Genomic DNA, 21,665 nt, shown 5'->3' with positions numbered 1-21,665 from the left:
TTGTATTGTGGAAGTAGCAAGAAAAACAGTGTTTTGAGAGTTACAGGAAGGAAGTGTGGACACGGAATTAACTCGCACACCTTCCCATTTCATCACTTCATCAGGAAATTATAGCGTCTGAATACACGAATTCATTTTTTTTTTAATCTTAACATCATTATTTTCATAAATCGGCATTCAATTTAAAATTCGGCTTATAGTGTTCGATAGAGGGTAACTTCAAGAACTCGCTGCGGTAAGCAGTTACGCCCGCGGAAAGGCTAGAATTTGAAATGGCGCTAGGAGTTGGGTCTACAGTGACGTCAAGCCAATGGGAGCCCGAGTCGCGAATGAGGCAACCTTTACTCTAAGAACCTTGACTTTTTCCTTCCTTTTTGGAGCATTTCCACGTTTCAGTGCCGCCAAAAGTAAAGAAACGCCATCCTTTATTGTCAAAATATTTATTTTGGTCCTTCTTATGATCAATTTTGGATGGTATTTCCAGTGCTTATTTTAAATTATATATTTAATAGAATTTAATAAAGCCCATCTTCCTGGCGTGTTTATCGCAAACGGATTTGATATTTTTTCCATTACTCAAAATTAACCCTCATGTGTCTGTAATTGTCAAACTTTGTAGGCTTATCAATTTTGTTGGAATACTGTGTTTACCTATTTTTCTCAACACCCTCGCTCTATTTTTGCTATCGTTAACTTTTGAATTCAATAAAAACCAAGTAAATTATTTTTACGCTTTTCCAGTAATTGATAAAAATACTTTTATAAAATACACTGATTTGTTGTTGAATTAACCTAGCCTTTTGCCCTTTCTTAATATGATACAATCGCATTAGACGAGATAGAAGATGGATATTTTTAACGAATTTCTTTGGGTATATTTGGCATGCATACTATTTTTGGTCAAGAACGGAACACAGTCATTGTTAATGCGAAGGAGAAAGCTTTCTTCGATGAAAATTATGAAGCTGAATAAATACTTATTTATCTCATACTTTCTATTTGGCCATGTATTAGCCCATTTTCGAAAGTGGTTTTTTGGGGAATTTTTCCCTAATTTGGCATCAAATTGCCATCTATTAAGGTTAAATATTTATTTTAGGATAGGGAGAGGATACCACTAAAGATTGGATATTGCAGTTAACAGCATTTGGATACAGCAGTAAAGAATTGCATTTCAGTGATGAGAATCAGCATGAAAATAATGACATGACTTCTCCAATGAGAAAGGAGGTAGACCTGTAAAAATCATCACTACAATAAAGTAAAAAGCAAACATAACGCGCTAATACCTATGAAATTCACCAAAAATGCAATGAAAAAAGGTCATTTATATGACAAATCGTGCAGAGAACTTTATTTTCCATGTTTTTGATTAATATATAAAAAATGTTAGTTGAAGGAATATGGTTTACAGTAAGGAGGTACATAAATGTACTGGTATAATTTTACGAACTAAAAACGATAATCAAAATCGATACAGAGTAGAAAATTTATGGTGCCCTTTCTGCCTACACTAAATGTAAATTTATTTTAATTCGTCGTGTATCAGTCTTAAATTTTTATAAAATTTTTACTGTGGTTTTCTTTACTAATAAAGAGACTGATTACTACTTCATGTCAGTATCATTAGGTCGAAGGGGAATAGATATGTGAAATGTCCATTCAAGAACTGGAATTCTTCATCGCCATGACATTTTTGCGGTCAGAAAATTCATTAGGAGGAATTATCCTCGGAGTATGAAATGCAATTACGTAATTGACTCTCATTGTTGCCACCGTGATAAGAATACCGTTTAGACATCCCCCCACCACGTGCCTGATCACGCTCGCTCTTAAACCTATGACCTTCGCGGATGACGAAACCAAGGCGAAACGAACGCGTACCGTAAAAATGTTTGCGGTGAAATAACTGCCCACTCTTTTGAAGAGTAGGTAACCAGCGCGCTAGGCAACTGGGAAGGGGGAGGGAAGGAGGTAGGGTATAAAATAAAAAATCTATTGCGAAAGCTCCTCGTTGCTAGCAGCGTCCAAATCCGGGCAACGTTTCAAAAGCATGGATTAGGGTCACGTAATTAAAAGTAATCCACGTATCCAACAATAGGACACTGTCACTTTTCTTGCAACGCAGAGAAGACTTTTATGGAATATAATTATTGAATCGGAGAAGAAATCTCTCACTTTTTGGCTGATTTATCTATCTCTCCTCCAAATGCCCGTGTCTAAGGTGGAAATCGCCAGTTTTTGGCTCTTGAGCGCTTTTGTCACCTCAGTACGAAGTCACCGGCTTTGACGCATCCGCGCGACAATCTCCAATCACGGCGTATAATGTCTCCATGAAGGATATTTTAAGCATAAAGTTTTCCAGAGTGCGCAAAAAAAAAGCTAGAAAGAGGAATGCGCAATGGCCGAGAAGGCTGAGGGACCATGTTTCTATTCTCTGGCCAAGTGGTTTTTAGGACCATTTGTTGTTATATTCATTACATTTCACATGACAGGTTAAAAAATAATGCAAATTACCATTACCTCGATTTCAATGCGCTCATAAAGTGGTTATGTGAGAGTATTAATCATGGATTAATGGGAAAATCCTCAATATCACTCTGTTTATAAAGTATAGACTACTTCACGCGGTTATTTTGCGGAAAACACTTGAAATCGTTTTCAAATTACATCATGTGTTTGCTGGGCGAAACATTTCTTGTTCCAATCGTTAATATATTGGTGTCCGGTGATGTAGAAATTTCAGATTACTACCATTTTTATCGTCATTGCTTGCATTAATGTGGTGATAAATAATATAACATCATCTTCTCGATGGTTGAAGGTAAGCGATATTATCAATAACAACTTAGTTGAGTTCATTGAGAAGTTAGAAACCGGAGAACCCTGCGTCAGAAGTATCAACCGGGATAGCCTGAAGTTACCTGAGAAGCTAATACTGCTGTGTCAGAATCGAGGGAATAGTGCATGTTTTTGTGAGTTTACTCAAGTATGAATATTCTAGTATGAAAATTAAGCTTCGCTCACTCGGAGTCTTAATGAATAGGTTGGTTTGCATCGATAATGGTGAGGTAGACAACAAATTAACCCAGAGGCGTCTGAATTTCAATTTCAAGGTAGAACTTTCAGTCATTTCCTTGGGCAACCACTAGAAGGGCTCACCGAAGACTTCAAGATCAGAATTCAAACCCTAAGTCTTTCAGTTATTCATCAAAAAATCAAACTTCTTGACCACCGTACTATCTATTTTTGAGCTTGGCAGATTCTAAAAGAGTAAAACATAAAAATACGTATGTATTACACGCTAAACAAATCTCACCCCCCAACAGTCACCTTAAAGAAGTAAATCAGGAGCTGCGTGGGTGTACATCTTCCTTTCTGGCGCCATCTGGCTCGTAGATTTTTGCCGGCAGAACTGCGAGGATATCGTTTTCCGTCGACGTCAACTTTGTCAAATCTTATGTTCGCCGGTCGCCGCCTCGAGGAGGCGTGCATAAATTTTGATTTCCTCATCGCGCCTAGCCAAGCAGTCCTCACACTCCTAAACTGCTCGCCCAAGGCCGACAATCGTTGCTTGATGCACTCTAGCCGCGGCGATTACATGCATTCGGGGTGCGGTCGGCGAAGACTCCTCGCGGCGGATAGTCACGTCAGCGAGCCTCTCGAGTAGCAACCTATGTTTAGAGGTGCGTTTTCATTCTTCCTCCGGCCGGGGACCATCGCTTCCGTGAGTTTTTCAGTAACGGAAACCTGGCTGTTAAGGAAGCACGTCTCAACGAAGCACCGTTACAATTGAGTCTTACCTTATCTCTTCATTTTCTTTAATAGTGGGACAGGGAAAACCCCTTGATGTATAGATGACCCACCTGGCATGTTGGAAGGTCCTGCATTAGAAGAGATATGGTACTTATCGAGTAGATTCCGGTTCATAGGAAAAAAATGCCGCTGAATTAACGGCGGGAAACTCTTAGAGTGAGATTACACTCCCCCAGAGTAAATGGCGGTGTTTGCAGAAAATATTTACAGCGAAACCTTAGTAAATTAACAGAAAAATATCGTGAAGTCTGGTCCCTTTTGAACTAGCGTCAATTTTTTTGATTTAGTAGTGTCGAATTAATTTTTCTTTCATTTTTTCACGGCTCAAGCCTTGAAACATGGCACATGACATTCCGGGATGAAAAATAATTCCAAAGCTGTGAAACTCATTTTTTAGTGGTATTTAGCTAATGTTTCACCACTCATCATCTCCTGACATTAACGAAATTGGATTCTTCTTAGGCTACCGGAACTGATATTGTGTTAGAATCGACTTGTAAATCAGGAATTATGTTTTTCAAATAGCTTGAGCATTTTCTCTCTCACGTTGTAGTACTTCCTGCATCATTCTATTTTTATGGTTTTGATTTCAGCCGCTATTTTACACCTACATTTGCGAGAAAAAATGAGTGGAAAAACGGAGCTTATAAATGTTTTCAGCGATAAATTAGGTCTAAGCCAGTGGCATCTGACTCATAGTTTCAAGGTAGAAGAGCCAGAATTATTCCTTGGTTGAGACCTCGTCGTTAAGGTAATTTTATTTCACTATTCAAATTCTGTGCTTTGGTAAGTGTGCAATGTCTAGCAGACGCCTGAAATGGTGATATCCTTGGCTTGGTGCTAGGTCAGGTATCTCTTGATTCAAGCTGTAGTTTACACAATTTTCGTATAACAAAAAAGATCAACCTTGAATTATAATTACAGATATGTTTCTCGTTTCAATTTTTTTTTCTAGTCAACTAAACACGCTGTTTTGTTTTCTACCACTGCGCACTGACCTTCGAGTTAGTGGCTTTGAAGCATCCATGCTCCTCTGGACTTGATATATCTGGTTTATGGTCATAAAGTAGGAGTATATTCATTTATTAAAGCAATCAGCTTTTCTAAAACAGGGGTCGAGAGGTGAAGGGCGATCTTATTATTACCATCGTTGCGCGCTCCTTTTAAATGAAAATGCAGTAATGATGGCTGCAACTCACAGATGGTTAGATCTAGGAAAGGCTTTATGACACCTTTCAGGCTAAAAATATGATATGTATTAGCATTTCTGCCTGAAAAGTACTACCTTCTCACACTAAGCATCGTGAGGGACATCCTTTTGTTCGCAGAAAATAATTCATGAAGGCTATAAAGATATCGTAAACTTAAGCTAATGGTCCATTTGTTCACTACTCCCAGCAAAAAAAACGTATATTTTGCGCTAGTTAGTATGAATGATATTGCAATATATAATATTTCATCATGACTTAACGTAGCTTCTCAGGCGGCGTATTCTATTTCATTTGCGTTAAAATATATATTTTCGGTGAATTATAAATGCCAGGAAAAAATATGGCGTTATATTACACACTATAAACAAAAATGTATATTCAAGGTTTATTACAAATGCCAGGGTACAATAATGCCAGGGTAATACAAGTGCCTAAAATGCTTGGAAATATATTGCACCCTATAGAAAATGAGATCAGAGATGTAGTATCCAACTAATTTGCTGGCCTTGTATTACCCTAGATAACCTGTTTAGTTAAATCACCCTACTTTAATGAAAAAATGTTTAAACCATTTTACCGAGTGACATCAAATTGTATTTCTGGAAATTTGAAATCTCTCAGTCGTTACATTCGCTCGAGTTAGTGATTTCGAGAAAAATATAAGTATAGTGAAATTCGGAGCCGCCATATGTGTTACCTCCAGGAAAAATTCGAAAAACGATCATTAGCTAAACCTCCTGTAGTAAGGTACTTAGCAATGGAATTGTTTCACCCAGGAATATAAAAAAGATCCGAGGTAAACATAAATAAATACGTAGTACTTCTATGGCTCAGGTCGGCCTCTGCAGGGTGTACATCTAACTATTATACCTATGCACCACCTTATTCCATCAGAGTGCGGTGTAAAGGTTTTCAGCTGACTATGTTCGATAATGTAAGCTTTCATAAAAGCGATCACTATCTCCTGTTGGTTTGATAATTTTGGAAAAAAATAGTGGAAACATTACATAACTAATGTGCCTGAAAATGAATCTTCTGAGTTTCCAATTGATAAATCGGCAAGATGTGTCTTTTTTTATGATCGCTCCAATTCTCAAATGTAGCTTTTTTTAAAGATAATTAAATTAATATGTAATTATAATATTAATCCCAGATAACTTAAGCGAAATGGTCACAAAACCGTTTTTAAATATATAGTTATTATTGATTGTAGCCCATATTTACTGAATTATCTTTAGGTGTTGGGAGAACTTAACCACAAACCTGTCTATGACTGCGCTCTAAGTGGACAATTCTTTAAAATTCTCACGAGTTACAGCATCAGAGAAAATGTAAAGAAGAGCGCACTGCAAAGCAGCCAAAAAGCCTAAGCCTGCATTGTAACATTCAAAATATAATTAACTAAATTTATTGTAACAATGAGGCGTAGCGACCACAAACAAATAAAACAACATTTAGACCTGAGGATAAGCCCCGAGTCGGAGATTGAAACGTTGGCCATAATTGAAAAATTAACCCGGTGGGAATTCCGAGAAGAATTTACCCACATCCGAAATCGATATTATAACGGGTAATGGAGAAAGCAAATTAATTACTTTGGAGAAATATTTTAAAGACATTATAGCTCTCCTGAGGATTAAATGTAATATAATTAAAATTTACAATCGAATTAAAAAACATAGGAACATGCTATATCAACAGAATTAACCAATCAAACCTATCAGGATTCATGCCATCTGAGATTTCGTCATTTTAATCTTGATCGTATGTGCCGAAGCTCCGGAGCGAAATTTACACTTGTTTGGGCATATTTTACCTGTGTACATTCAATGGTTTCGGGCTCAACTTTGTGGAAGTTGAAGTTCACAAATTATGAAACGACTTCGTTTTCTTCCAAGGTTTTACTTTCTTGATACGACATGTTTCAACCTCAATAGGTCATTTTCAAGTCACTTGAATTATTATGAAAATTAATGAAACGTAAGTCATAGAGCACTGAGATAATCGTCAATCTCAAGAGGTAATTTTCAAGTACTTTTCAAGTACAAGAAAATTACCTCTTGAGGCTGAAACACGTCGCACCAAGAAAATAAAACCGTGGAAGAAAACGAAGTCGTTTCGTCATTTGTGATTTTACCTGAGGTTACAATAGTAAGAAACTCAGGGTTTCCACTTGCAGGAAGCTTGTAGGATGTCATCAGGTGACACGTTAGCCGGGACGCAAGACGATTCGACCGAGGACCGGACCGAGTTAACTTTCACTTCTTCACCTTAGTGGCTAAAGGCGGGAGTGTGACACGGCGAGGCGGGCGGGAAACGTGGGCGGCCCTCGGGGCAATGCAGCGGCCACCGAGGCGAGAGAGGGAGGGAGAACAGTCGGTGGGGAGGAGATGGAGGATTTGGGACGCGAGTTTAGGTGGGACACGGGTAGGAGGAAAAGGATTGAGGTAGGTCGGGAGTGAAACGCATTGGGACCGTGGAGAGAAAAAAAAGAATAACGAATAAAAACAAACAAACACACTCTGTGGCCATGGTTTGCGCAATAGAACCGTCACGCCGCTGCCGCCCGCACGCTTTCGTGCGTTCCTGATGCGGAGTCGCTCTATTCTTTTGTTTTTTTATTATTTCGTGTTTTTTTTAATTGTCAAACGAGTCGAGCGAATTTGAGTCCTCAAGGCAGGAGAAAAAGGCCGGTTCCGATTGCCGCTAGCTTTCTCTCCCAATTACGCCCTTCCGGATGACTTCGTCGCGTACAAACGACGCACAAAGCCCCGCGCGTTGCCTTGCGGTGAAAACAAAATTAAACGAAAAATCCGGCAAGGTTATGAGTGATCAAAAGTATGGAATGGTTGGCAGTGAACCGGGTTAGTATAGTAAATTGGCCTCGTGGTAAAACGGTCATCTCACTGTAAAAGTGCACGAACGTAAATTTTTTGTGATGTTCTTGTTCAATATCGATCGGGTAATCTCTCAAAAGGTGCACTGGCTGAAGGTAATAACTATTTATATCTATAGAAATACATTTTGGAACTGTTTTCTTTGCCTTTGTTGATTGAGAGGCTTCAGTTAGGCGAGAGCTATATAATTCATTTGCAAGTAAGCTTCCTAGTGCATAAAAAATTTAGCAGCTACTGTTTTTGTCAGATCATTTCTAGCCAAAATCCAAAATGCAGACCATTCACAGACCTTGGTAGAATTGGAAAAAAATCATTCCCCTACATTTTTTTCTCTCCCGTCAAGAGGTTTTGGATCCCCATTCTTCTTCGCTATTTTTCGCACATTATTGCATCAAGTACGTCACTTGCCATCATCATTGCTAACCTTATCCATCCTGAAATCTTTCTGTTTAAAATTTGTTTATGTTCATTTTTCGCTTGAAAGATTTTTTCTCAGTTTCTTTAGTTCATCCATCAAATTCAATATGAAATATTTATTAACTACACGTTCCTCTTTTTGGTTTTGATGTCATACATCTGACACAGTGATTTTTATAATATAGCTGTTTTATGCCAATTCGTTTTTTATTTAGAATTTTTTTTAATGAAAAATTAGGCATTTTAATATTTCAGATCCAAGTATTGCGCAATGATGTGCGGTAATTTTTATTCCCTCTGATAATTTAGAAAATCTCACATATCCATTCTATGTGGATTTTTGTACGGATAAATCAGAATCTAGCAGTTAGTCTGAGTCTCAAGCATGTTTTTCCGATGCCCAATTAGTCTGGAACCCAATTTTTCATAAAATTTACTACACTTCGACTTAAAATTTATATGATTTGTCTCTCAATGATGTTTTTTCGCTCCTCACTGTTATTTTCTTAGCATTTGAAATATTAACTATTTAAATCACAATATGGTTGATAAAAAGGACGCCTAAAAACGCGTTCGTGATATGGATGAATATAAACAGTTATCAAAGTGGCTGATTTTTAGCCAAGAGCTGAGGATAGCTTTGAAAAATACAACTTCAGTACAATTATGAAAAAATGAAAAAAATGTATTCACGTAAATGCTTCTAATTTGATGTTATTAAAAATTCTGATAAATCTCCTTCTTTGTGAGTTTTGCATTTAGATGAAATGGCATTAAAATGGACTCAAACAACATTTTAACTGGCACTACTTTCAGAATGAGCCAATTATATAATCCCTCATGCCTTTTTAATCGTGGTCGCGTGTGAAGAAGTCGATAATCGCTCTTGTTTTTGCATAATCTAAATTATTTGTACTAAGAAGATGAAGGCTTGAAAAAGTTATAGATTTTTTACCCGCTAATACAATTAAACATTTTTATGATCGTGCGTTGTGCATTTGGGAATCCTCTTTAATGCTGCATGATGATGATTGATTACGCCAAATACCGTAGAGGTGGCTCGGTGGGTATTATGTAGATGTAGAAATACATTTTGCTTGGAACAGTTTTTATTAATTGCTTGGGGATTTGCTATGGCTAATACTCATTTTTGCTATGATTTTTACAAATATTTTACATTTATGTATTAAAAATTTTGGGCTTGGTCTTTTTTTTATAATTCGTTCACTCATTTTCCCATTGCAGGTTCGACTCGGGCACTTGAAGGTGCAGTGGCGGGAGGGCCGTCCCCCCCTCCCTCCGGCTGGGGAGGCCATTGAGCGTGGAGCGTAAGTAAACCGCTTTTCATTCATGCACTAATGGTAATTCCGAAAATAAATGTACTCTCCGCGGGGACCGCAAATTGCGAAAGTCTTCGAGAAAACGCACCTCCTAATGACGAAATTTCTCATCGACATCTCTTTCGCGCGAGCTCTGGTGGCGGAGAGGTTGTAGTGAACGGAGGGGATGTTCTTGGGGGTCTGGGGGTCGGAGGAAAAGGGGGAACGAAGTTTCTAAGAATTCTCGAAAGCGTTTTTGCTCGCCTCGTCTCGTTTTTGTGGCGACTACGAGAGAGAGATAGAGAAGGGGAAGAACTGATGATGAGATGATGGATGCTAGCATACGCTTCGCGGTACAGTTAGCGTGGCCATCTTCTCCTTCTTCTTCACTTCACCCTCCTCCACTCCCTTAACAACCAGCAACAACCCGTTCCCCTGTCCCCTTATCGGGATAACTATATCCAAGGGAGCGGAACCAACCGGGAAAAACGGGAACGTCAGAAATACGGGGGTGATTGGACTTCGCATGCACAGGACTCAAACATGGTTGGTAGGGGGGTTTCATAGACCGGTTTCCACGGACACCAAAAGTTAGCCATTGACAGGATGGTCGTGAACGGAGGAATATTCCTCGCCCGGTCGGATGCGTAAACTTAAACAGTCCCCGCGCACGCTTTCAGCGACACATTTTTTCTCCATGTTTGTAGAAATTGTTTTTTTGGCATTTAAACCCCATTTAAGGTTTTTAAAAAAAATCAAAAGGCTTTGGTCACCTTCACGTAGTCAATTTTGTAGTCGATGTCCATAGATATGAACAGATTTTCAGCTCAGGAAGTAACAATCATGTAGAGGTTATGTTCATTTTAATGGACGATCTTACTGAAAGGATTACCATCAATCCACAGAGGACGATTTTCGTAGAAGAAGAGCAAATTTTGCAAAACACCGTTTGCCGTTGGTGGAAGGCTAGCGCAAGCTGTCTGATGTTTAAAATTTTCTTCCCCGGGTGAATCCGTATGTATTTGTCCTTAGTTGGTTGCTGCTTCATTGAAAATATATTTATACTTTTACCATGTAAAATAACATAAATTGTGTATGCAAAATTTTTTAAGTGCAATAAGTTCATGCAAAGTTTTGCGTAAGTAGTTTCTTCAATACGTTTCCTTGGTGTAGGCCATTTTGAGGCTGAAAAAAAAACTTCAATTTTAGGGGATATTAGTGTTCTGAAGAAAAGGAAATATTTCCAGTTTTGTCGAGCATATACCTCCAGTTTCATTTCCTCAAACAATTGAACAAAAACCATTGCATTTAATAAGAGGTGAACTTGAATAAATAAGGACGGTATATCAATAAAATTTAAGTAATAAAGTCTTGTAATAGATTCAAAGTTTTCATCGTGGCCGAATCGTCATTTTTTCTAAGATGCTTTTCTAGCTTCGATGGAAAATTTAACTTTAGCCTTCCATTTGATGCAACATGCTATGCGCAGCGACGAGTTTAATAGTGGAATGAAGCTCGTAATCCACTTCTACGTTGAGACGCTAATTTTGGCCATTCTACTGACAATAGTCCCATAATTCCCACTACCCCTTACACCCATAATTTGATTGCTCTTTCCTTGTCTTCGCGAAGACTATTGCGAATTTCCTTCTCTTTTGATTCATTTGGGCAGTGTAAAGTGTCTGTCGAGGAGTAAATAAGGAGGCATGAGCGTTGTGAGTGGCTTTCTTTCGTGAACGTGGATGATTTTCACTCGCTGAGAACCCGGGTTTGATCCCAGCAGTGTGATATGGGCTGTGTTGCCCCTACCTGCGTTTCATGCGGTAAAACCGATTCCGCAATTACGAGCTCGCGCTCGCCATGAACCATTTGATCTTCCGTCTGATTAAAAGCTCGTGAAGTTATCCGCCGACATACTGCTGCCACAAATTTTGCAAACTTTTCAACCCAAGTGGGGAAGTAGACACTTTTGTAGTGAAGTGGTGCAGCAAAAAAGTATTTACTAATCCCAAACTACTCAAATGGTTTATTAGTCCTTAAAAGTAGTTACCAGCACGGTTTATCCAATGAAACTTTTAATGCAATTTATTTTATTATGAGGGGATTATAAATTTCAGTTCACTACGCTGTGTAAATTCTCTTAAGTGATTACGAACTAATTTAAACTTGATTGCTTTAATTTAAACTTTAAGTCCATTTTCAGACAGTTTAATTTACTCCGTCTTGCGGCCAGCCTTTTTTTTACTTTAGCAAGGCTAAATATCAGACTGGTTTTCATGTTAATATCCCGATCTTCAATTTGCTAGGTTAGTTGTTAGGAGAAGACCACATTAGTGCCCCATGGCATGGTTGTGGATAGAAACTCGGCGTCAGCATTAGCTGGCTCTTATCGGAAGGGGATGACGGTTTAACGTCCCGTCCGACAGACGGAGCACTATGTTTGTGGTCCCCTCCAGGTAGCACTCCAGCAGGGAACAGGGACTCGACCATCCTGGTGATTAAAAGTAATGCTGTTATTATATTGATTTGGAAGTTACTTATTAATGCTAACGAATCTCCGTTACGTAAATTTATCTTACTTCTCCGTCACGTTGACTTCAGTTCTCGGGTACAAGATCGCGTATAAGTCGATTTTTTTATTGGTTTTCGATTTTCGGAGGCAATATTGCCAAGGCATCTAATTTCAGTATAATAAAGGTATATCGATACTTCACAAAGTGTGGGTGTATTTAACACTCACTGTATTTAATTTTTAACTAAGATCACCACCTTTTCCTGTGGTTATTTGTTTGGCGGTCAAAACTGAGTTATCAAGTCTTCCGTTATTATGTGGGATCATCGAGACAAACTTGAACTTTCTATACTGCACGTCTTGGCACTTTATTATTGGAGAAACAGTATTCGGCTAGTTCAAGAATAAATTTAATTTTGGGAACTCGGTTGATAAATATCAATATATTTCCCTATTTTTAACCGACTCTTTACCATGATATTTTCCACGGAATCTGGTATGTAATGTGTAACTAGTGCTACAGCATAGCGCATGTACAACATAGTTACACAACTACATGGATATGTAGAATAAAATATTGAATCATGCAACTGTGGGGATCCAAATCTTCCCATTGCACGAGAGCGACATTTATCTGGTTTGGGCAGCTACACTTGCCCAGCACCCGATACCCTCTGATTAGTAAGGAAGAGGCTTTTTGCTTCAGAATCGATCAACTTAAGGCTAGAAGGCGATACTTGGTGGAACTTGGTGACAGGAAACATAATGAAGATACACTTTTGTATGTTCCACAGGAGTTCTAATCAAGGTGACCTTGATAATGACATAGTGTATTGTCGAAACCTGGGTCGGTAATTAAAACTCCTGTGGAACATACGAAAGTGTATCTTCATTATGTTGCAGAATCGATTTGTATTATATCAATAGTTGAATTAAATATTTCTGGAGATAACTGAATGAATCCCTGATGGGGTTGGTTGTATTAAGCACTCTAGCAAATCAGGAATGAAGTGTGTGGTACAAGTATTCTTAGAAGGCTTCAAATCTGATTTTGCATTCCGCCGTGATGGGCGAAGGAGAAATTGTGATATCTTGAATCAGTTCATGGAATAGGAAACTTATAACGGGCTTAATTTGATGGATTCGTTGTTCATTCGATTCGCTTTCTGCTCTGCACACCACTGACCTACCTCTCGCTATTTTTAGTTTTTCGAATTCTCTGCTAAGAAAAAGATTTAAGATCCACCCCCAATACAACTTTGAAATAAAGACGGAAAGGTAGTTCAATCATGTGCTGCATAAATTATACTTACTTTAGGTGAAGTGGACGGAGAGGAAGAGGAAGGACGTTATTCTGGGCATTGTGGGTGAGGAGAGGCAGCTTTTAGACGAGATATAAAGGATACAGGAGGCATGGGATAAAAGGATTTTTTGATGGAATGAAAGGGAGTAGGCCTAATTATGAATTGACGAGGGAAGTGCATGAGGGGAGGGGGACTGCCGTGCTCCATGTAAACCTACCGTAGAACATTTATGAAATTAAGAATTTATGAATTATTATAAAAAAAGTTCTACCATCGGTTTCCAATAATTTTATCAATGTACTTTCATTTCCTGTTTATCTTGACCTTCATGCTGTCATATTTTACAGTTTACCTCAATCCCCAATCTTGATTCATTGATAACAACATACTATTAACTCTATTTAAATTCTATTATAAGCTTACAAAACCGTGCCTACCGTTTTTCGATGAAGCTAACTCTTTACTACTAGCATTCTATTAAGTTTATTTTTCACAGTTTGGCGGAATATCCCTTTCACTTGTAATGCTAGATAGTCTAGGCGAGACAAAAGTTGTGTAGGAATACGTACACTGAGAAAAAACAAGTTTTATAAAGAAAGAAAGTAATTGATGCAAGCAAAGCAAGCAAGTTATTCAAATAGTAGTAACCTGAAAGGAAACGTCACTCAGTTGATAAGTTACCTTAGGTTACCTCATATATCTTGTTTGTTCATAGTGAGGTTGATAACTCCCGGCATGAACAATGATTTATATTAGAGTTGGAAAATCACTGGTCTTAGGGCGACAATAATTACCAGAATGACGTATATCGGGGATTTATTCATGCTTTGACCCATCAACTCGTTTAATTCGTCATCCTTTAAACTTGTCAAAGAAACACTGATTTAATATCATAATTAAATACGGGTCTGTGTCTTATGCAGGTGTGTATAATAATTTATTGAGTCCAAATTGTGATATGTATACTAGCCTGTAATTCAGGCTTTAAGGCCAAATTTTTAAATTGAATATTTGATGGAGTTGGATTAAAAATGCCTCGGTAGTCATTTTTATAAGTGTTTGAATATATTTGCGAAAAGTAAAAATAAAATTATTATACTTTAATTTCGTTTATTCGATGAAAATGCGTTCAATTAGTTGCGGTGATAGTACTGGGCACGTATAGCTGCCCTAACCAGATGATTGTCTCACTCGCACACTGGGAAGATACGGATCGCTGCATTTGCATGATTCGTATACTTTACCATCATGCTATATATCCATGCAGTAGTGTTAGTGCATAGAACGTACGCTATATAGTAGTATTCAGTGGCGCCGACTCCATGGGGCCTGAGGGGGCCCCATCCCCCTTAAAATTTCATTATGGATATGAGAAAAAAATGTGTCAGGCTTTTCGATTTTCCCCGGGGTGTCCAGATATCGAGATTCGAGTGATCAGGGTTCAAATGTTGATCATATGACTCTTCTAAAATGCTTTTAAAAAAACTTAAAACTCGCTACTTATAAAATTTCCTGGGGAAAATTTCCTCGGTTTGACGCCCCCAGTATTTAAGTCGGCATCCCTGGTAGTATTAGTCATACGTTGCTTACCAGTGTCCGTGAAAAATATCATGGTAAAGTGTCAGATGAAAATAGATAAATACATTTTATTGAAATTATTCACCCATGGTTTTTTCCATAAAGTTTCACCTGAAATTATAACTTCCAGTTATTTAAACTGCCGATAAATTAAAAGAGCTCAGCTTCCACCGTTCATTTCAGATTCCGCCGTTGGATTTTCGATCGGAAATTAGGGCGTCCATTTTAGGAGACGCTTGAAATATTGAGGATCGATCGAGTGAAAATTGAAAGTGGAAATTATTATAAGGCTGGAGCTTATTTTTTTCCATTCTCTTTGGAAACACAGGATACATTTTATGAATGGTCACCTCTTTCCCATAGTGCAACATCGCATTTGAACGGTTTCTTCTCGAAAAGAGCGTCTTGAACCGCAAAATTCATCAGAGGCGACGTCGAAAAAAGGGAGGGATGGGAAAATAATAAAAACACCAGCAGCAGCAGGTTTGGAGAAAGGGAAAGGAGAGTGTGAAGGAGAGAGAGAGAGAGAGTTCTTTTATAACATTGGGGTCAAATCGACGCTCATTACGTCACCGTCCGCCTAGGACTGCTCCCTTTTGGTTTGGTGCGCTGCATGAAAAAAAAATTGCACATGAGAATGGTGGGAATGAGGGAGAGCGAGGAGTTGGGCGAAGGTGCGCCATGTTGGTTGATGGGGAGAAGGGATGGAGGGGAAGGTGCTGGAGGGGGTGGGGGAGGATAGGCGACGGAGGGGAAGGGAACGAAGAAGAGGGTGGGTGGCCCTGGGCGGGGCGCGGTTTGAGGTTCGAGAGACTTTTGTTACGTCACAAATTTCATAGATGTGGAGGTGGGCCGAGTTGGGTCATCGCGTGCAAACCGCGACTCTATCCAGTATCGCAAATTAAAACGTCTCCTGTAAAAAAAATTCTTTTTTTACGGCCTGAGTCATAGCTTTGGGAAGGGCACGTAGGTGGTCTCTCACTCACACACATAAGGCCTCGCACGCACATATGGGGGACACCCAAGTACAGCGCTCACCTCAATGCATCCACAAAGGTCACCAACAGTGCCTAACATATTTGTATGTCTCCAGCACGGCGCCAAAGGTTACTATTCCATTTCCATTACTAAAACACCCAGATGTCAGCGAAAAAAAAATCGAGCAGTTAGCTTTGTCGCAGCATGGGAATATGCATCAGACGCATTGAATAGTAAATGTTTATCGATATTGATAGATCGGAATAGGTGCCTTGGGAACGCATTTCGTGTTTGATCCACATATTTAAGCCGTATTACATTATGAAATGCTACCTGTATGCTATCAATTGATAAGGCCGTGGTAGTTTCGTCTTGAGTCGCCTAAATTTATGTGACATACATATCTCTCAACTGTAACTAATCTTGGGTTAACACATTCTGGGTAAGAAGTACACCTAAGGCCAAGTTTCTCCCCAATTATCAGCACCGAGGATAGAAGAATCAAGTAGTTTTCTGATACTTATGCCTTGCTGTACTTCCTCCGTGTTCTATACTGCTTACTGTGCTCCTTTTTTCCCGAATATAGTAACTAGGTTTAATTGTGTTCATGCAAGCTTTATTTTAAATTAAGTCTAATTATGGTCTCATTATAGATATTTTAGGCTTATAAAATTACGTCCATTGTTTACTTAGCTTAACTTAAGTTTAAAAACATTTCCGCTACTTCTTTGTTTCAATTATGGCCAATAGGGTTATACGGTGAATATTTTTTTAACGAATAGATAGTTCTCCTTTGGCAATATGTTAATAGTAGTACATCATTCGATATTGTTTGTCTCTCTGTCAAGTTTTTACCTAAAAATGAATACATCCCTAATTAGGCTTTAGCCGTAAGATTTTTTTCGCCGTCACATTTTTAACACACTAGTTTTTAAGTTAATTTTAACTCCGTAAAGCTGTAAAGAGTTTTAAAAAAAGCTTGTAAAGCTGTGGAAATAATATTCAAGTTTTTGAATATTCAAGTAATAATCGATTATTTACTACGTGCATAAAATTTACGGAAAAATTAATAGCTTATGAATTCTTATTTCATTTTTTTCTCTTCGATGCCAGTCTATGGTCTATTTCATTTATTTTACTTCTGTGACTTCTTGTTTGTCATTACCGTAAGTGCAAAGAACGAGAACATTATGTAAGTCAGTCTTTTCCATCTCTAATAAAAATCCTCGATATTCAAAAGGCAGCTATGTTATGTTTTTTTAACAAATTCTGTCAGCCGTTTTAACAAATTCTGTGGAGGTTTGGAACTGAAACTTGGACTCAAAAGCCTATGTCTTGAATCGTTTTAAAATCAGTAGTGATAATTAAAAGCCAAACATTTTTCACGTCAACCATTTACTATGAATAATTGAACTGTAAACTCTTCTACACAAAGATTTGGAATTTTTAACTCCTGCATAATGTTAGGAAATAGCAAAAGAAAGAGGTAATTCGTATTTTCATCGATCGTGTTTTTAGGACGGAAAAATTACGAGTGGGATATTTCGACGAACTGCTTTATGGGAGAGGTTTTCGTGGAAAATGAGATAAGACGGAGAGCATAGGTAGGTACAACCTTCCGTTCGGTATGGATAGCTTGCATTTCGTGGGCCTTGGGTTATAGTGCGGGCTTCTTTTATGGGAGAACGAGTTCGTGGAAAAAACGACCAGAGAAACCCAGGAGGTTAGAAAAATATGGAGGCGACATTCCTTCTACTTTTAGAATGCTATTCTGCTATTATGTATTCCTCCCAGTAATGGACTTACCATGAGTTACCTTTCTCGCGTTTTGAAATTCCTATATCGCATAATATACTCGTCATGAATCCATTTTTTCCTCCTTAAGTTGTTAGTAGGGGAGCGCGGAAGCCTTTTGGGTGGACTGACGACTGGAGGATCATGGGTTCTAATCTCGGGTGGACGCCCAAACACAAATGCCTAAAGTCCGAGGTATTCCTGGGGAATATGATGAAAATAATAATTTCGTTTATTGTCGTGGGTGCTGAGGCCCATGAGAAAAAAAATATGTCGGCCCTTTTCTCTGAATGTGTGGAAATACACGATTGTGGCTTAGATTAGGGTGACCTTTAACCTTATTTATCTTAATCAACCATTGAGTTCAAACACCGAGTAGGTTAGAGTGAATATTTGAACTTAAAACTTGAAAAAAAATATATAACTTAATATTAATATTCTCCGAGAGTTTTTAAGGACCCAAAGCCGGCATGTATGATTTGAATTGTATTGGAATAGTAACTCATGGAATGGTAAATATTGGAAGATGTCTATTTAGATTTATTTTAGGATTTGAAATAAACGAGGAAATAATACTACAATTTTTTAATGGATAATTATATCACCATTTTTAATATAGGTTATAATAAAAAAGCAAGCAGTTTTGATGTTTTGTCCCCGTTTCATTAGTGAAATTTGACGAATGACATCTTCCGAGTGCATTCATATCGTAGATACCTTATGATCGAAGAGGAGCGCTTTGTATACATCATTCGTATAGCGCTAATTTGAATTCCTTTGTGGGGAAACACTGCCTGAGGTGGAGCGTGAGTGAACAGGTGGAATTTTCTTTGGGTTGCACACGTCAAGAGCAGGTAAAACCGAGCCTTCATGCATGGATCGGTGCCAATATTGCTATTTCGACCATAAACGATATAATTCATGCCGATAGCACGTTTGGCTTACTTTAACAGCACAAAAAATCATGGGGTAATTCTAAGAATTCAAGGTTTGGTTTTCGTTAATTTATTCATGGCGTGTGAGATTTCCACATGAGAACTTACCAGTGACCTACGTCTTTCACCTTGTCATTTTTTGCTCGTCTAACATTTTACCTTGTATGTGGGAAATGATACACTATAGGCTTATTGTAAGGAGTTGTTAACGTTAATAACACCATCCTCTGCGCACTGGTTTAAGCCAGTACCTACAGCTGCAGTGAGATTTCGTACTTATGAAATCTCGATTTGAATTATAATTTTATCAATTTTCCAAAAAATAATTAATTGCCAGTGTAAAGCTAAAAAGGAATATGACAATATTTTTCCGGGCATTTTAGGTAAATGCTCTTCCCATGATTAAATTTTACTGTTGCGATTATCACTAAAATCATGTAAATGCCATATATCTTCTCACGGTTAAATTTGCGCGATGGAGCATCACACCGTGTAGCTGCCTTGAAGAGTTAAATGATTTAGATGATTAATATTTTCAGAATTCCTACTTTAGCTATCATGCTCAATATTTTTCTCATTGTTTGTACTTGGAAAATCTAATTTTAAGTCACTTTCCGGTGCATAAGTCTTGAATGTTAACTAAAGTTTCCCACTTTAGCGTTTTTCCTTCATATCAAATATTGGGTTTTCACGGGTCATGGGAAAAGAGCTGAATAACTGATAATGCGTTTCAGATTCAATACCTTCGAAAAATACCAATTATATTTTTCCGCTTGCCCCCTGAATAGTCCAACTTATCTTTCTCCTATTAATCTCTCATCTCACGTAATCATCTTAATTCAAAGCTTCATTTCTGTTTCATGATCATATTTAAACACCCTTTTATTTCCCGTTTGGATGAATTGAATCGATTTAAAGAGAAGTAAAAGCTCCAAATATTGATATGCAGCCACTGCTGCCTGTTCTAAATTACATTTTTGTAAATAGTTCAATCCTTGCAGGCTCATCTTTGTGGAATATCGTCAATTTGGCTGTAATAGGGTGGTTTCCTATTATTTTTTTATTGCCTATATCAAAAGATTATTACACCTGGAGTACGTATTTCACGCTTTTAGATTTTTAAATGACGATATCTATTTTTCGCGATTAAATGAAAAGTGAAAATTTTCAAGCGCGCGAAAACGCGACGGCTAAGTATAAATGCTGGGAAAACTCCGTGAGACGTCGTTCTGGTTCCCGCTGCCGCAAGTGACCTTGGGGCAAGGCTTTGAGCGCTGATACGACGCAGGGTGCTAACAGGTAGCAGATTACCCTGCTAGCTGGTAGCGCTTGGCTTAAATATGGATTATTAATACCTTATCAAACGAAGAAAACTTTCCGACCTTAGCTAGTTTTAATAAGTGATTAGTAAGACATGTTTCCCTGAGCTCTGTGCCTCATGCATGCGTTGGTAATCTCAGACGATGTAAAACTCCTATCTTCTCGTATAGAAACTAGGTCCCTGTGACGTCAAGTGGAGTGGCATCGTATGGGCGCCAATCTGGTCTTTTTCAAATGAGGTTAAAATTGACCGTTGCCATTCGTCTAAACCGGTATTTCTAAAACCAAATAATTTGTATGTTATGAATACACTAGTGGTGGGTAACGAATCGCAATCAATGCCTTTCGTTTTATTTGATGAAGGATACTGCCCTATTATAACTTGGTAATTTTCCATGCATCGTTTGCTCATGTTCACAATGATTATGCGATTCTCTAGGGTGAAACTCATAAGTTTTTGGGAGAGGGTGTCACATTTATACAAGGGCTAGGGGCTAAATGATAAAGGGTTGAGGGAGTGCCACTGTATGACCATTCAAGGAAAAAGTCAAGCTGATTTGGTAATGACAAAGTAAGTGTTTAAGCCAATTGAGTTAAATAAACGCTTTGTGGAAATCACTAAGTCGTTATTACTCCCATAACCACTACATTTTCAATATAGTTAAATATTTTATCTTACTTCCTATTATGTGATCACTAGGTAAACATTTATAATCCCTGTGAGTTTCTTTGCTACGCCAAGTTTCTTGGGGCATTTGGATCTCCGAGGGGAAAAACGTAACTTCCTTCCTGGAGAAAAAATCCTTCGGTGGACTGCGATGACTGTGATTCAGCAACTCAAACTTAACACAAATTAATTCACAGAATGCCTATCTGTTATTTATAAGATTAAAAATATGCTAAATAGGGTCTTACCAATTCTGGAAGACAAATGTGCCCATTAGTGGGCGCTGAAGGAAAATAAACCGTCAGCCAAAGAAGCTCTGATACGCATGTTGAAGTCACTTTAAGCTGCATCTTTTCTGTTTCCTTATTTGTTAGTAGAACTCATCGCTTATTTCTCGATAGTGAGTCAAAAATTTCCGCTCCATGCTAAATTCACAGAATTATTGCATCATCGTGTTCGCGAAATCTGCATGCAGAGGTATCAGAGCGTTAAGTACTCAAAAAGATGGGAGAAAATCTAAAATTGTGCTCATAAAAGATGGCTACCGTATTTTTAGCTCTCTAAAAGTTATCTAAATAAATATTTCCCCCACTTCAGCTTTGATTCAAATGCAATTCACGCAAACTCCGCAAATATTGTTCATCGACCAAATTTCGCCAGCAATAGTGACATTCTGTCCTCCGCCGTTGGATTTTGCCAGTAACCACGGCAGCCAAATGAAAGTGCATTCGTATAATAAAGGTTGAGTGTAGTTATGGAGCGCAAGTGAAGGAATAAATTCAGGTGCAAAAACTGACAAGATGGGAGCCGTGCCAAAGTTACAAAAGTCTCGACTCGCGAAGTGCAAGACGATGTTGAGCCGCTTTGAGTTTAACCTTGGGCACGAGTCATAGGTCTCCTCGGTCTTCTTGCTCATA

This window comes from Ischnura elegans, chromosome 2, assembly GCF_921293095.1.
Source record: "Ischnura elegans chromosome 2, ioIscEleg1.1, whole genome shotgun sequence".
NCBI lineage: Eukaryota > Metazoa > Arthropoda > Insecta > Odonata > Coenagrionidae > Ischnura > Ischnura elegans.
Note: the sequence above shows the minus strand (reverse complement) of the source record.